This window comes from Somniosus microcephalus, chromosome 12 (genome assembly GCF_052327205.1).
Source record: "Somniosus microcephalus isolate GS21.2 chromosome 12, FLI_Smic_1.0, whole genome shotgun sequence".
Lineage (NCBI taxonomy): Eukaryota > Metazoa > Chordata > Chondrichthyes > Squaliformes > Somniosidae > Somniosus > Somniosus microcephalus.
The window spans coordinates 144,640,815-144,656,872 of NC_140998.1; the positions used below are offsets into that span (position 1 = coordinate 144,640,815).

The 16,058-nt window shown below is 49.4% G+C and overlaps 1 protein-coding gene across 1 annotated transcript in view; it reads left to right on the forward strand.

Moving 5' to 3' along the window:
• Positions 1-1,378: 1,378 nt before the first annotated feature.
• LOC147109579 (uncharacterized) overlaps positions 1,379-16,058 on the forward strand; it is a 152,061-nt gene continuing 137,381 nt past the window's right edge. Inside the window, exon 1 of the mRNA XM_086004208.1 lies at positions 1,379-1,557. The gene's annotated coding sequence lies outside the window, so the exon portion shown is untranslated. The remainder of the gene's footprint in view (positions 1,558-16,058) is intronic.

Sequence of the window (16,058 nt, forward strand, 5' to 3'; positions counted from 1 at the left end):
CAATTTTAAAAAACTTCCCCAGGTTTAAGTTCAGGTGTGGAGCGATAAAGGACCCTTTGGATTGTATACTCAACATTAATAAGGGAAGTTGAAACATAGAAACATAGAAGATAGGAGCAGGAGTAGGCCATTCGGCCCCTCGAGCCTGTTCTGCCATTCAATGCGATCATGGCTGATCATCCAAATTCAGTCCCTGCTTTCTCCCCATATCCCTTTAGCCTTAAGAAATATATCCAACTCCTTCTTGAATATATTTAATGACTTGGCCTCTACTGCCTTCTTTGGTAGAGAATTCCACAGGTTCACCACTCTCTGGGTGAAGAAATTCCTCCTCATCTCAGTCCTAAATGGCTTACCCCTTATCCTTAGACTGTGACCCCTGGTTCTGGACTCCCCCACCATCAGGAACATCCTTCCTGCATCTAGTCTGGCTAGTCCTGTTAGAATTTTATAAGTTTCAATGAGATCCCCTCTCATTCTTCTAAACTCCAGCGAGTACAAGCCCAATCGACCCAATCTCTCCTCATACATCATTCCTGCCATCCCAGGTATCAGTCTGGTGAATCTTCGCTGAACTCCTTCCATGGCAAGAACATCCTTCCTCAGATAAGGCGACCAAAACTGCACACAATACTCAAGATGTGGTCTCACCAAGGCCCTGTACAACTGCAGCAAGACATCCTTGTTCCTGTACTCAAACCCTCTCGCTACAAAGGCCAACATATCATTTGCCTTCTTAACCGCCTGCTGCACCTGCATGCTTACCTTGAGCTACTGGTGCACAAGAAATCATGTTTGGGGTGGAATTTCAGTGTATCTGTGTGTACTGTATTCATAATTTCAAATCCTCAGATTCCAACCACGTGTGTAGCTTTCAAAGGAAGCGCTTAAAACATTGCCTAATCAGAACCAAACTGCGGTCCAATAATGACCTCACCCTTAATTCTTGCAAAATACCAGACTTCTGTACATACATATGCTTATAACACTCGGCACATTATTGCATGCTTAAAACACACACACTCGACTAAAGATTTTCAAGTGACCAAATCACCTCCCTTTTCCATTCTTGTGAAAAGTCGCAAGTTTTTAAACGTTAATTTAGTTGCTGGTCGTGGAATTGTTTTGCAAACGGTATTGTTGGTTGCGTTTAAATTAACCAATCAAACTCTCTTTTGTCTTTTAAATTCCATGTTTGTGTCTTTTTATATATATAATATATATATTTAAAGTTTTTTTTAAAAGGTGCGATGTCCTATCAATGGACTGGGTGGGAGTGGGAAGGGGATTGATGGAGGTAGGGCGGGAACGGGAAAACTTTTTGAAAGGTTTTTGGGAAAGTTTTGGCGCATGCGCAGTGCGCGGCTGAAACTGACAAGCGCAGGGGGGCTGGCGGTGGAGTTTAGTCAGTTTCACGGAAACCGACCGGAGCAGTCGGTGCGGATAAGAAGCGCGGAGGAGTAAGGAGCGGTGTTGCAGATCCCCACAGCCCCTCCCAGAGCCAGTGTCTGCGGATTAACGAGCGGTTGCCAGTGCTCACCCCAGGGCAGAGCCCCGGTAAGTTGCAGCTCCCGCCGCCCGCCTAATTCTCGCTGGGTGCAATTTTCAGGGTTTTGGGGGGGGTTTAAGATTTGTTGCTGACGTGTTGGAACTTGCGTTGTGTTTACATCAAACGAAATGCGCCTCTGGGGTGTGGTGATTCCGGCGCAGGGGCCGAGGCGGGTCAGGGTGCCGACACAGAGTGAGGAGTCGGTGCAGATACACAGAGATCATGATGGGAGCGCAAGGAAAGGGGGCAATGGGCAGGGCACAGAGTGTGTGGGTATGGGGGCAGGGCACAGTGGGTGTGGGGGCAGGGCAGAGAGAGTGGGTCTGGGGGCAGGGCACAGAAAGTGTGGGTATGGGGGCAGGGGTCAGAGTGTGGGTATGGGGGCAGGTGGCACAGTGTGGGGGCAGGGCAGAGAGGGTGGGTATGGGGGCAGGGCAGAGAGGGTGGGTATGGGGGCAGGGCAGAGAGTGTGGGTATGGGGGCAGGGCACAGAAAGTGTGGGTATGGGGGCAGGGGTCAGAGAGTGTGGGTATGGGGGCAGGTGGCACAGTGTGGGGGCAGGGCAGAGAGGGTGGGTGTGGGGGCAGGGCAGAGAGGGTGGGTGTGGGGGCAGGGCAGAGAGTGGGTATGGGGGCAGGGGGCAGAGTGTGGGTATGGGGGCAGGGGGCAGAGTGTGGGCATGGGGGCAGGGGGCAGAGTGTGGGTATGGGGCAGGGGGCATAGTGTGGGTATGGGGTGGGGGCAGAGTGTGGGTATGGGGGCAAGGGGCAGAGTGTGGGTATGGGGCAGGGGCAGTGTGTGGGTATGGGGCAAGGGGCAGAGAGTGTGGGTATGGGGGCAGGGGTCAGAGTGTGGGTATGGGGCAGGGGGCAGTGTGTGGGTATGGGGGCAGGGGGCAGAGTGGGTATGGGGGCAGGGGGCAGAGTGTGGGTATGGGGCAGGGGCAGTGTGTGGGTATGGGGCAAGGGGCAGAGTGTGGGTATGGGGCAGGGGCAGTGTGGGTATGCGGACGGGGCAGAGTGTGGGTATGGGGCAGGGGTCAGAGTGTGGGTATGGGGCAGGGGTCAGAGTGTGGGTAAGGGGCAGGGGCAGTGTGTGGGTATGGGGGCAGGGGGCAGAGTGGGTGTGAGGCAGGGGGCAGAGTGTGGGTATGGGGCAAGGGGCAGAGAGTGTGGGTATGGGGGCAGGGCAGAGAGTGTGGGTCTGGGGGCAGGGCAGAGAGTGTGGGTCTGGGGCAGGGGGCAGAGTGTGGGTAACATATAGGGTGGATAAAGGTGAACCAGTGGACGTAGTGTATTTAGACTTGCAAAAGGCATTTGACAAGGTGCCACACAAAAGATTATTGCTTAAGATAAAAAATCACGGGATTGGGGGTAATATTCTGGCATGGATAGAGGATTGGCTATCTAATAGAAGGCAGAGAGTTGGGATAAATGGTTCATTCTCAGACTGGCAATCAGTAACTAGTGGTGTTCCGCAGGGGTCAGTGCTGGGTCCCCAACTCTTTACAATCTATATTAACGATTTGGAGGAGGGGACCGAGTGTAACATATCAAAGTTTGCAGATGATACTAAGATGGGAGGGAAAGTAGTGAGTGAGGAGGACATAAAAAACCTGCAAGGGGACATAGACAGGCTAAGTAAGTGGGCAGAGATTTGGCAGATGGAATACAATACTGGAAAGTGTGAGGTTATGCACTTTGGCAGGAAAAATCGTAGAGCAAGTTGTTATCTTAATGGCAAGAAACTGGAAAGTACTGAAGTACAAAGGGATCTGGGGGTCCTGGTGCACGAAACTCAAAAGGTTAGTATGCAGGTGCAGCAAGTGATTAAGAAGGCCAATGGAATGTTGGCTTTCATTGCTAGGGGGATAGAATATAAAAATAGGGAGGTATTGCTTCAGTTGTACAAGGTATTGGTGAGACTGCACCTGGAATACTGCGTACAGTTTTGGTGTCCATACTTAAGAAAGGACATACTTGCTCTCGAGTCAGTACAAAGAAGGTTCACTCGGTTAATCCCGGGGATGAGGGGATGGACATATGAGGAGAGGTTGAGTAGATTGGGACTCTACTCATTGGAGTTCAGAAGAATGAGAGGCGATCTTATTGAAACATATAAGATTGTGAAGGGGTTGGATCGGGTGGATGCGGGGAGGATGTTCCCGATGATGGGTGAAACTAGAACTAGGGGGCATAGTCTTAGAATAAGGGGCTGCTCTTTCAAAACTGAGATGAGGAGGAACTGCTTCACTCAGAGGGTGGTAGGTCCATGGAATATGCTGCCCCAAAAAGCTGTAGAAGCTACATCATTACATAAATTTAAAACAGAAATAGACAGTTTCCTAGAAGTAAAGGGAATTAAGGGTTACGGGGAGCGGGCAGGAATTTGGACATGAGTCTAGGTTCGGATCGGTCATGGCCCTGTGGGTAGCGGAGCGGGCCCAGGGGCCGTGTAGCCTGATCCTGCTCCTATTTCGTGTGTCTAATTCTGTTAGATTCAGGAGATGGTTCTGTGATAGTGGATTGGCGGTTAGGATCAGATCAGCCATGATTTTATTGAATGGTGGAGCAGGCTCGAGGGGCCGATTGGCCTACTCCTCCTATTTCTTATGTTCTTATGGTATGGGGGCAGGGGGCAGAGAGTGTGGGTATGGGGGCAGGGCAGAGAGTGTGGGTCTGGGGGCAGGGGGCAGAGAGTGTGGGTATGGGGGCAGAGCAGAGTGTGGGTCTGGGGCAGGGGGCAGTGTGTGGGTATGGGGGCAGGGGGCAGTGTGTGGGTATGGGGGCAGGGGGCAGTGTGTGGGTATGGGGCAGAGCAGAGTGTGGGTCTGGGGCAGGGGGCAGAGGGTGTGGGTCTAGGGCAGGGGCAGAGAGTGTGGGTATGGGGCAGGGCAGAGAGTGTGGGTCTGGGGCAGGGGGCAGTGTGTGTATGGGGCAGGGGGCAGAGTGTGGGTATGGGGGCAGTGTGTGGGTATGGGGGCAGTGTGTGGGTATGAGGCAGGGGACAGTGGGTATGGGCAGGGGGCAGAGTGGGTATAGGGGGTAGTGTGTGGGTATGGGGGCAGGGCAGAGAGTGTGGGTATGGGGCAGGGGGCAGAGTGTGGGTATGGGGGCAGGGGGCAGAGTGTGGGTATGGGGGCAGGGGGCAGAGTGGCGGTATGGGGGAAGGGGGCAGAGTGTGGGTCTGAGGCAGGGGGCAGAGTGGGTATGGGGGCAGGGCAGAGTGTGGGTATGGGGGTAGATACATAGATACATAGAAGATAGGAGCAGGAGTAGGCCATTCGGCCCTTCGTGCCTGCTCCGCCATTCAATGAGATCATGGCTGATCCTTTAATTCAGTATCCCGTCCCCGCCTTCTCTCCGTAACCCTTAACCCCTTTTGCCCGTAGAAATATATCTAATTCCCTCTTAAATATATTTAATGAGCTGGCGTACACTGCCCTCTGTGGCAATGAGTTCCACAGGTTCACCACTCTCTGAGTGAAGAAATTCCCCCTCATCTCTGTCCTAAATGGTTTAGCCCTTATCCTTAAATTATGTCCTCTAGTTCTGTTCTCACCCGCCAAGGGAAACATTCCTTCTGCATCCAGTCTGTCTAGACCTGTCAGAATTTTATACACTTCTATGAGGTCCCCTCTCAATCTTCTAAACTCCAGTGTGTACATCCCTAAACTACATAGTCTCTCCTCATAGGTCATTCCCGCCATTCCTGGTATCAGCCTGGTGAATCGCCGCTGCACCCCCTCCATGGCAAGAACATCCTTCCTCAGATGAGGCGACCAAAACTGTACACAGTACTCGAGGTGTGGTCTCACCAGTGCCCTGTACAGCTGCAGCAAGGTATCCCTGTTCCTGTATTCTAACCCTTTTGCTATGAAGGCCAGCATACCGTTTGCCTTCTTGACCGCCTGTTGCACCTGCATGCTCGCCTTCAGTGACTGGTGTACAAGAACACCCAGGTCTCTCTGTACTTCCCCCTCTCCCAATCTATTGCCATTTAAATAATAATTTGCCCTCCCGTTCCTGCACCCAAGGTGGATAACTTCGCACTTGTCCACATTATAGTGCATCTGCCATTTATCCGCCCAATCGCCCAGTCTGTCCAAATCGCTCTGGAGCTTCCTGGTCTCTTCCTCTGAGCCCACCCCCCCTCCTAGTTTAGTGTCGTCTGCAAATTTGGAAATGCTGCATCCGACTCCCTGATCCAGGTCATTAATGTAAATTGTGAACAGCTGGGGGCCCAGGACAGATCCCTGTGGTACCCCACTTGTTACTGCCTGCCATTCAGAAAATGAGCCGTTTATTCCAACTCTCTGTTTTCTATCTGACAGCCAGTTCCCTATCCACGCCAATACTTTCCCCTTTATCCCATGAGCCTCAATTTTCCATGCTAATCTTTTATGTGGGACCTTATCGAAGGCCTTTTGGAAGTCCAGGTACACCACATCTACTGGCTCTCCCCCATCTATTCTACCAGTTACTCCCTCAAAAAATTCCAATAGATTAGTCAAGCACGATTTACCCTTTGTAAATCCATGTTGACTCTGTCCTATCCTGTCCCCATTTGCTAAGTGCTCCGCTATTTCATCCTTAATGATGGACTCCAGCATTTTGCCCACAACTGATGTAAGGCTTACAGGTCTGTAATTACCTGCTTTTTCCCTACCCCCCTTTTTGAATAGTGGGGTAACGTTAGCTACCCTCCAATCCATGGGCACTGTTCCCGAGTCTAATGAATTCTGAAAAATCATCCTTAGTGCATCCGCTATCTCTAGGGCCACCTCCTTCAGTACCCTAGGATGCATGTTATCAGGCCCTGGGGATTTGTCCACCTTCAATCCCTTTAGCTTCCTTAACACCATATCCTTAGAGATATTGATTTGCGTCAGTTCCTCCTTTGCCAATGTCCCTATTTTTCCCGATATCCCAGGGAGGTTTTTTGTGTCTTCCTTCGTAAAGACTGACCCAAAGTATGCATTTAGTTGATCTGCCATTTCCTTATTTCCCATTATATATTCCCCCGTATCTGACTGCAATGGACCAACTTTGGTTTTCACCAGTCTTTTCCTTTTGATATACTTATAAAAGCTTTTGGAGTTAGTTTTTATATTTTCCGCCAGCTTGTTTTCGTAAGCTATTTTGCCCCTCTTGATTATGCCCTTTGCCCTCCTTTGCTCTATCTTAAACTGTTCCCAATCTTCCGCTCTGGCGCTTTTTTTGGCTATTTTATACGCCCTATCTTTGGATTTTATGCTGTCTCTAATTTCCCCTGTTATCCACGGTTGAGTCACCTTTTTAGATTTCCTTTTATGCCAGATTGGTATAAACAATTTTTGCAATTTTGTCATTCTATCTTTAAATGTTTGCCATTGTTTATCTACCTCCAGTCCTCCCAGGAACGTAGGGGGCAGAGCGTGGGTATGGGGCAGTGTGTGGGTATGGGGGCAGGGGGCAGAGTGTGGGTATGGGGGCAGGGGGCAGAGTGTGGGTATGGGGGCAGGGGGCAGAGTGTGGGTATGGGGGCAGGGGGCAGAGTGGCGGTATGGGGGCAGGGGGCAGAGTGTGGGTATGGGGGCAGGGGGCAGAGTGGCGGTATGGGGGAAGGGGGCAGAGTGTGGGTCTGAGGCAGGGGGCAGAGTGGGTATGGGGGCAGGGCAGAGTGTGGGTATGGGGGTAGGGGGCAGAGTGTGGGTATGGGGCAGTGTGTGGGTATGGGGCAGGGGGCAGTGTGTGGGTATGGGGCAGGGGGCAGAGTGTGGGTATGGGGGCAGGGGGCAGAGTGTGGGTATGGGGCAGGGGGCAGCGTGTGGGTCTGGGGGCAGGGAGTAGAATGTGGGTATGGGGGCAGGGGGCAGAGTGTGGGTCTGGGGGCAGGGAGTAGAGCATGGAGTAGGGGCGTTGGAAGCAGGTCACAGAGAAGCTGGGATGGGGCAGGGCACAGAAAGTGGACAATTGGGGCAGGATACAGAGAGTGTGATCGATGGGGGCAGGCACGGGGGGGAAATGAGCCCCTGGTGTTTGGTTCATTGATCTAAAGGAGTCCTATGTTGACTGAAAGGGTTTGGCAAAGAATGTAAAGCGATACCATTATGAAACTGCTGCCTGACCTATGGTTAATATCACAGCGATGACACCGACACAAGCCTTCCACTTAGTCCTCGGGCTCCGCTGTTAATTGCCCTCAGTAATTGAATGGTCGACAAAGTCACACTGATGCAGCTGTGTTGACAGATCCATGTGATATGCTCGCCTTTTTCTGTTATTGTTATCCTGAAAAGCCAGAGTTAATTGTACCGTGAAACGAAGCTCTTTTCTCTAGAAAAGGGAAGGCTGAGAGTTTATCTAATCGAGGTCTTTAAAACTATGAAGGGGTTTGATTCTAGTCGACACAGAGAAGATTAGCCCCTTGTGGGAGAATCCAAAACTAGGGGTCATAAATATAAGATAGTCACTAATAAATCCACTAGGGAATTCAGGAGAAACTTCTTTACCCCGAGAGTAGTTAGAATGTGGACCTTGCTACCACATGGAGTAGTTGAGGAGAATTGCAGGGATACATTTAAGGGGAAGCTAGATAAGTACATGAGGGAGGAAGGAATAGAAGGATGTGTTGATAGGGTGAGATGAAGCCGGGTGGGAGGAGGCTCGTGTGGAGCACAAACACCGGCATGGACCAGTTGGGCCGAATGGCCTGTTTCTGTGCTGTACATTCTATGTAAGGGAAAGCTAAAGTCTCTGCGTCAGACCAGAGCGCTCTGCCCTGTGATCTACCGCTTGCCCGAATGTAGTTACAGTTATCACTTATGATCCCTTTCAACCAGCAGTTTTAGTTACCATTCACAGAGACACAGGGGAGTCTGAACACCGGTTGAAACTGGCTACGGTTATCACAGTAAAATGGGTTTGTGTGAAATTTTCATGCTATTAGTATGACGAATTGAAAGCACCCAGCAGATTTTGACCTTCCAAACTTGTACAGTGTCTGGACAGAACATTTTTAACAGTGGGTGAAGTATTGACTGTTACAGATCTAGTGGTGACAGATTTACATCCCGTGTATATTACGGAACTGGTTCCAGTGTAATTGAGCTGGGTCAGTTGGTGCTGTATGCGCTGTGTTTAATACTGCAGGACGGAAAGATAAAGAACATGCATTTCTATAGCGCCTTTCATGATCTCCGGGCATCCCAAAGTGCTTTACAGCCAATTAAGTACTTTTGGTGCAATGTAGGAAACGCGGCAGCCAATTTGTGCACAGTAAGCTTCCACAATTCAACCAATAGGGGGATAAACATTGTCTAGGACACTGGGGAGAACCCTCTTGCTTTCTTTGAATAGTACCATGGAATCTTTTACATCCGCCTGAGAGGGCAGATGGGGCCTCGGTTTAATGTCTCATCCAAAAAGACGGCACCTCCAACAGTGCAGCACTCCCTCAGTACTGCACTGGAATGTCAGCCTGGATTATGTGCTCAAGTCTCTGGAGTGGGACTTGAACCCACAACCTTCTGACTCAGAGGCAGGAGCGCTATCGCTGAGCCACGGCTGACATGAGAAGCAGCACAGTGAATTGTTGAGCCCCTTTCAATGCCCCCCACGCCCCGGCTTGAAAGGTGCGATATAAAAGCAAGTCCTTTCTGTCTTGCTGGGCTAGGAAAAAGGAAGGCAAAAATCAGCCACGGTTCCTGCTCCTCTGCACTGTCCAGCGAATCCTGCTGGAAAGTTGGGATTTGTGCTCACTGGCTGAGGGCAGCGTTCGGACTCGGCTGTGATCCCCTCCCCTCCCCCTCTTCCCTTGGCTTCCCCTCCCATTGGTCAACTAGTTGCTGACACTAGCTGTCTAGGTCTACACACGTGAATATGGCTATTTGAGTGAGATATTGCAGCTGTACGAGGGCTGGGAACAGTACCCAACAAGAGGAAGGAAACACATAGAACACCTTATCGTGACATTCCAAAGCACTTCACATACAATCGATTACTTTTGAAGTACACTCGCTGTTATGTAGGCAAACACGGCAGCCAATTAGCGCACAGTAGGGTCCCACAAATGAGATAAAGCATGGGTTAATTCGGTTTTAGTGATGTTGGTTGAGGGATAAATGTTGGCCAGGACACCGGGGAGAACTCCCCGGCTCCTCTTCAAAATAGTGCCGTGGGATCTTTTATGTCCACCTGAGAGGGCAGACGGGACCCTCGGTGTCAGCTGTGGCTCAGTTGGTAGCACACTTGCCTCTGAGTTAGAAGGTTGTGGGTTCAAGTCCCACTCCAGAGACTTGAGCACATAAAGCTAGGCTGACACTCCAGTGCAGTGCTGAGGGAGTGCTGCACTGTCAGAGGTGCCGTCTTTCTGATGAGATGTTAAACCGAGGCCCTGTCTGTCCTCTCAGGTGGACATAAAAGATCCCATGGCACTATTTCGAAGAAGAGCAGGGGAGTTATCCCCGGTGTCCTGGCCAATATTTATCCATCAACCAATAAACAAAAACAGATTATCTGGTCATTCTCACATTGCTGTTTGTGGGAGCTTGCTGTGTGCAAATTGGCTGCCACATTTCCCACGTTACAACAGTGACTCCATTTCAAAAAGTACTTCATTGACTGTTAAGCGCTTTGAGACGTCCAGTGGTCGTGAAAGGCGCTATATAAATGCAAGTCTTTCTTAATGTCTCAGCTGAAAGACGGCACCTCCCGACGGAGCAGCACTCCCTCAGCACTGCGCTGGTGAAGTGTTAACAATTTCAGGGGAGAAAACTGGCAAAAATGAATTTTTATTTTCAAAGTATTTGTTTTCCAGTTAGGGAGCCCTGAGTGTCTTGTAGTTCACATTGTCTCTTAGTCATGAAGCGTCCAGGGATTGGCACCAATATGATGCTGTCCATCTCAATCTACTTTTATCGGGATTTAATGCTTCCTGGTCCAGACATGCTGGACTTCAGCAGCCAACAACAATCTCAGTATAAACTGACCCAGTAAAGATATTCGGAAGATTTTCTTAATGGTGAAAGACGAGGAGCTGTGGAGGAGCAAAGGGATTTGGGTGTCCAGGTACACAAATCACTAAAAACTAGTGCACAGGTACAAACCATAATCGAGAAGGCGAATGGTGTGTTGACCGTTATCTCAAGGGGCTGGGGTACAAAGAGGAGGAAGTGATGCTTCAGTTGTACAGAGCCTTGGTTAGATCCCATCTGAAGCACTGCGTTCTCCGTTCAGTTCTGGGAACTGCACCGCAGGAAGGCTATATTGGTCTTGGAGGGGCTGCGGTGAAGGATTCCCCCCCCCCCCCCCCCCCAATCCCCCAGGCCAAACCTGCTGGGAGGGTTATTGTGGACCAGAAGAGAATCTGGCAGGCATGTTTTTAATGTTATTTTAGGAGTCCTTGTGGTCTTGTTTTATTCTTTCTTTCTATTTTGAGCCAAGGGTGAAGTACTGGATTGTTACTGGCTGGGTGATGATGCAGTGGGTGTTTATTGGAGGTGAAGAATTGAGTGTTAACACAAGAAATGACTTATAATGTTGTCCTGCACTCCCACTGGGGAAGTCACATTGCTGCCCCTGAATTCTTCGACCCGTGCTCCCATGAGAGTGAGGTTGCCCGTCGGGGGTCGTGGAATCTGCCCTTATGTTTTCTCCCGACAGTGATTTGGTACTAAGCTGAGTCAACTGTGTTATGTGATAAAGCATTGATCCAACAACAACAATTTCATTTATAGAGCGCCTTTAATGTAATAAAATGTCCCAAGGTGCTTCACGGGACTATTATCAGGCAAAAAATTGGCACTGAGCCAAAGAAGAAGACATTAGGATAGGCGATCAAAATCTTGGTCAAAGAGGTAGGTTTAAAGGGGGCGAGAGAAGTGAAAAGGCAAAGAGCTTTAGGGAAGGAATTCCAGAGCTTCGGGCATAGACAGCTGAAGGCATGGCCGCCACTGGCGGGGTGAAGGTAAGTGGGGGATGCTCAAGGCCAGAGTTGGAGGAACACCGTAACCTCGGAGGAGGTTACAGAGATAGGGAAGGGGGTGAGGCCAAGGACGATATCACACACACAAGGCTTGCCTTCTGTTCATTCCACAGGCAGAAGCAGAGATGGGTCAACCTCTGATTAGTTAGAATACTTATAGATCAGGAATAAAAACTGACAGCAGATTCTCCAAGGGTTAAGGAGGTGTGCATAGCGATGCCACCGGGTATATGAGTTGAATGGAATGTACATCTGTACATCACGTTGACGTGAGCAGCTTTTATTGACCACGTATATCTCTCCCCACTTCAGGAACCCTCCTCAAAAGCTACCTTTTCAACCTCATCCTCGGTCACCTCCCCCAAGTCCTGCTCTGTGTTATGTACCTCCCCACCCCCCGCCATCCCCTTCGGTGAGGCACCTTGGAATGATTTGTTACTTTAGAGGGGCTATATAAGGATGAGCCGTTGTTGACACTTGCCATGTTTCCCATGGCACTGAGTGTTTTAATTGGCTCACTTTGGTCGCAGTTCTGTTGCCAGGTTTGTTTGAAGGACGACTGCACTTTGTACCTCTGAAAGTGGCAGTCTGAATTTCCAGTTCTTTCTGCAAATACTGCAGGTTGAAGGTTAACGACAGGAATGTACAGATTGCAACAGGTGTACGTGAGCACCATGGTTTAGCTTGCTCCTGAAAAAGGTCTCCTGAATTCAACAATAACAGCAATAACCGCCCTCGCCTTTAATGCAGTAAAAAGCACCAAGGCGCTTCACAGGAGCATTATCATACAAAATTTGCCACCGAGCTGCATAAGACGATATTAGGACAGGTGATCAAAAGCTTGGTCAAAGAGGTGGGTTTTAAGGAGCACTTTAAAGGAGGAGAGGGTTTAGGGAGTGAATTCCACCGCTTAGGGCCTAGGCAGCTGAAGGCACGTCCGCCAATGGTGGAGCGATGAAAATCGGGAATGTGCAAGAGGCCAGAATTGGAGGAGCGCAGAGATCTTGGAAGGTTGTAGGGTTGGAGGAGGTGACGGAGATGGGGAGGGCCGAAGCCATGGAGGGATTTGAACGCAAGGATGAGAATTTTAAAATTGAGGCGTTGCCGGTCCGGGAGCCAATGTAGGACAGCGAGCACAGGAGTGATGGATGAGTGGGTCGATGCGAGTTTGAATACGGGCAGCAGAGTTTGGAGGTCACAGAGACATGGATGAGGGTTTCAGCAGCAGATGAGCTGGGGCAGGGGCGGAGACAGGCGATGTTACAGAGGTGGAAGTTGGCGGTCATGCTGATGGAGATGATACAGGGTCATAAGCTCAGCTCGGGGTCAAATAGGACGCTGAGTTTGCGAACAGTCTCATGCCATTAGGCCCAATAGGTCTACGTTGGTGCTTATGCTCCACACGAGGCTCCTCCCACCTTGCTTCACCTCGGCCCATTCAACATCTCCTCTATTCCTTTCTCCCTCATGTACTTATCCAGCTTTCCCTTAAATACGTCTATACTCTTCGCCTCAACCACTCCTTGTGGTAGCGAGCTCCACGTTCTCACCACTCTCTGGGTAAAGAAGTCTCTCCTGAATTCCCGATTGAATTTATTATTGACTCTCTTATATTTATGATCCCAGTTTTGGACTCTCCCAGAAGTGGAAACGTCTTCTTTACGTTTAGCCTATCGAACTCCAGCCTGTTTAGTCTTTCCTGATAGTTATAATTTTCTCAGTTCTGGTATCATCCGTGTAAATTTTCTTTGCACTTTCTCCAGTGCCTCTATATCATTAACAACAACTTGCATTTATATAGCACCTTTAACGTAGTAAAACATCCCAATGCGCTATATATCCTTTTTGTAAGGAATAAGCCTGGTGCCAGCTCCACACTAGGTGGGCACGGCAGGGTGCGATAGATGTAAGATCCATCTGTCCAATTGCAGTTAAGCATTGCAGGTCTTGTCAGCCCTGCTGCCCTGAGTGATTGGCATGTCTGTGGATCAGCTGGTGAGGTGTCACCTGTGGCTCAGTGGGTAGCACTCTCGCCTCTGAGTCAGAACGTCATGGGTTCAAGTCCCACTCCAGAGACTTGAGCCCATAATCCGGTCTGACACTTCAGTGCGGTACTGAGGGAGTGTCAGAGGTGACATGTTAAACCGAGGCCCTGTCTGCCCACTTGGGTGGACGTAAAAGATCCCATTTTAAAGAAGAACAAGGGAGTTCTCCCGATGTCCTGGACAATATTTATCCCTCAACCAATACCTAAAAACAGATGATCTGATCATGTATCTCATTGCTGTTTCTGGGACCTTGCTGTATGCAAATTGGCTGCGACGTTTCCCTGCATTACAACAGTGACTACAGTTTAAGAAAAGTAGTTCAAAAAGAAAATACTGCAGATGCTGGAAATCTAAAATAAAAACAGAAAATGCTGGAGATACTCAGCAGGTCAGGCAGCATCTGTGAAGAGAGAAACAGAGTTAATGTTTCAGGTCGATGACCTTTTCGTCAGAACTCTGACGAAAGGTCATCGACCTGAAACGTTAACTCTGTTTCTCTCTGTTTCTCTCTTCACAGATGCTGCTTGATCTGCTGAGTATCTCCAGCATTTTCTGTTTTTATTCAAGAAAAGTAGTTCATTGGCTGTGAAGCACTTTGGGATGTCCTGAGGTTGTGAAAGGTGCTATATAAATGCAAGTTCTTTCCTTGTGTCCCCTCTGCACTGCGCAGACTGCAGAGCAGGAATGGTGCTGCTTGGTGCTGCCAACCATTACCGCCTTTGTATTGACACTGGGCTACAAGGAGGCCATTGTTTAAGAGGGAAGCTGCTCACATTATATATACAGCTGACGCCGTTGGAATCAATGGGACCTGTGTTGAAGTGAGGGCTTGGCTCCTTCACTGGCAGTGTTTGAGAGTGGGTAGAGTTTGCAAGAGTCGGGGCTGTTTGTTTTGCAAAGGACGCTGTACTGGGAGGAAGCACAGAGATGTTGGCACAAGAGGCTGGCAACCTAGCAGTGCATCACAAAGTAGGAGGACTGGTTCTGGTAACCGTTCTCTCTGGAAGCATCCTCTTCTCTACGTCTACCCTATCAAACCCTGACATCCAGTGGAGTGTCAGGGATGCAGCTGATGGCCAGGAAATTCCTTGGGGTGGGAGGGAGGGAGCTTGGTGGCACAGAGAACTGCCCCCCCCCCCCCCCCCATCCAACCTTATGTCTGGGGGTACAGATACACAAATCACTAAAACTAGCGACGCAGGTTAACAAGGCCATTAAAGAAAAGCACTTGGGTTTATTTCTAGAGGGATAGAATTGAAAAGCACAGATGTTATGTTAAACTTCTATAAAACCTTGGTTAGTCCACACTTACAGTACTGTGCACAGTTCTGGTCTCCATATTATAAAAAGGATATAGCGGCACTGGAGAAGGTGCAAAAAATATTTACGGTGTTGATACCAGAACTGAGGGGTTATAACTATCAGGAAAGACTAAACAGGATGGGGTTCTTTTCTCTAGAGAAGAGAGAGATGAGGGGTGACCTGATAGAGACCTTTGAAATTATGAAAGGGTTTGATAGGGTAGACGTAGAGAAGAGGAGCCTTGAGTGGAGCATAAACACCAACATAGGCCAGTTGGGCCAAATGTCCTGTTTCTTTGCTGTAGACTCGATGTAATTCTATGTCATTCTCATCATCTTCCTTCAACTAATACAGTCTAGATAATAATGTGCTGCATGAGTAGACCTGAAGGAAGGTTCCAAGTAATGGGGGTGGTGCATTTCTCCAATTTAACAATTTGTTCTGGAAACATCTGTTACGTGCCAAGTTTTGAGGCGGTAGTTCCATTTCTGGGGGCTGGGCGGTTCATTGAGTCGGCCAATTTTCACCCCTGGGACCGGCATTTAAATCCAGCCCCCACCCCCAGCCAATGGAATGAAACGCTTCTCTGTCTGCTGGCTGTAAGAAGTTGTGTGAAATACATCTGGAGAAGCCTCAACCCAGTAACCACGTTACCACAGCATTAAACTGTCCATAATTCAGCATCACTGGGGGCTGATTTAGTATCATAAGAACATAAGAAATAGGAGCAGGAGTAGGCCAATCGGCCCCTCGAGCCTGCTCCGCCATTCAATAAGATCATGGCTGATCTGATCCTAACCGCCAATCTACTATCACAGAACCATCTCCTGAATCTAACAGAATTAGACACATGAAATAGGAGCAGGATCAGGCTACACGGCCCCTGGGCCCGCTCCGCTACCCACAGGGCCATGACCGATCCGAACCGAGACTCATGTCCAAATTCCTGCCCGCTCCCCATAACCCTTTATTCCCTTTACTTCTAGGAAACTGTCTATTTCTGTTTTAAATTTATGCAATGATGTAGCTTCTACAGCTTTTTGGGGCAGCATATTCCATGGACCTACCACCCTCTGAGTGAAGTAGTTCCTCCTCATCTCAGTTTTGAAAGAGCAGCCCCTTATTCTAAGACTATGCCCCCTAGTTCTAGTTTCACCCATCATCGGGAACATCCTCCCCGCATCCACCCGATC